The sequence below is a fragment of the Ischnura elegans genome, chromosome 8 (genome assembly GCF_921293095.1).
Source record: "Ischnura elegans chromosome 8, ioIscEleg1.1, whole genome shotgun sequence".
Lineage (NCBI taxonomy): Eukaryota > Metazoa > Arthropoda > Insecta > Odonata > Coenagrionidae > Ischnura > Ischnura elegans.
The window spans coordinates 30,452,386-30,453,673 of record NC_060253.1 but is presented as its reverse complement, the minus strand read 5'-3'; the positions used below and the strand labels follow the sequence as shown (position 1 = coordinate 30,453,673).

General features: G+C 37.8%; 1 non-coding gene across 1 annotated transcript; it reads left to right on the top strand.

The window, feature by feature from the left end:
• Window positions 1–504: 504 nt before the first annotated feature.
• On the top strand, window positions 505–577 carry Trnas-gga. Its single transcript has one exon. It is a non-coding gene; the product is annotated as a tRNA-Ser (tRNA).
• Window positions 578–1,288: the final 711 nt, after the last annotated feature.

Sequence of the window (1,288 nt, the reverse complement as noted above, 5' to 3'; positions counted from 1 at the left end):
AAATTGTCCATTCATCCATAAATATTGTCACGGCTATATATTTCGCATTAAATATTACTGCACAAAAGAACCCGTATTTTAAATCTTTCATGAAGAGATTTGTAAATGTACATTTTTGATGTTACTCATAAGCAACATTGTTTTATAATGGCTTTACTTATCTACCCCTAAGGTATTCTTTCATTGAAATGTTTAGGCCAATTCTGCTTAGTGTTTCAACGTTAACGCTATTTACATTGAACGCACCAATAGAGGTACTTGTTAGTATTCATCCATATTACACTAATAATGGGTGCGTGAACGGCGGTGAAATATAATAATACGGCGGCAGGGTTTGAAATATTACAAATACCGCTTTGCGCGGCTTTAGCGCAGGTTTGAGGCTCTTAACCGGTTGTGGCAACTTGGAAGTCCTTTCTCCCTCGCGTTGCCATCCTTGATGGACCGCGAGGGCCTAACATCTAGTGCCATGAGCCTCGGTATAATTGCCATGGGAATTAAAGAACCTGGATAGCGTAGTGGTCTGCGCATTGGCCCGGAAAGCCAAAGGTCCGTGGTTCGATTCCCGGTCCAGGGGAATTTTTTCTCATGGCAATTCTTGTAAATTTCACCGCCGTTCACGCGGCAGGGTTTGAAATATTACAAAAGGTGTATGGAGATTATAGAAAAATAGTGAGCCAAGGAGCATGTACAGATATTGCCGCTGCGATAAGAAGTAGGGTAATTAGGTGAACTGGTTATGTAAGAAGAAAGGGAGGAGGTTACCATCATAGGAAGAGTGTGATGAGGTCAACTAGTAGGAAGGATCCCACGGAGAAGTCTAGGACGGAATGATTAAGCGGTTGAAGATATTAAAAGACTTGGGGGAGAGGTTGACATGACGGAGAAGTTTATGGACTACTTATTGGCGAGGCCAAAATTCGAATTAGATTCGAGTGGCCAAAGAAGTAAGATTAAAATATAGAGTAACTTTTATAATTCACCAGAAGAAATCGAGTTCAAAGCTTAAAATGTGACGTTATTAAACTATTTATCTTTGACACTAGGGAAAATTCTTCAAATTTTCTTTAGCTGTCCTAATTTCATATTTTCAATTTAAAGTATTCAATTGCTGCCAATACTGATAATCTCTTAATGATATATTTATATTAAAAAAAAAGAGGTACCTAGTCAAAATAACGTGTTGGAGAGGAATGATAATTTATGAAACTTCAGCTAACTCGAGCGTAATTCGCATTAAATAAAAAAGTGGAACAAGTAGATTAGTTTTTCTTCTTGATGAAAAATA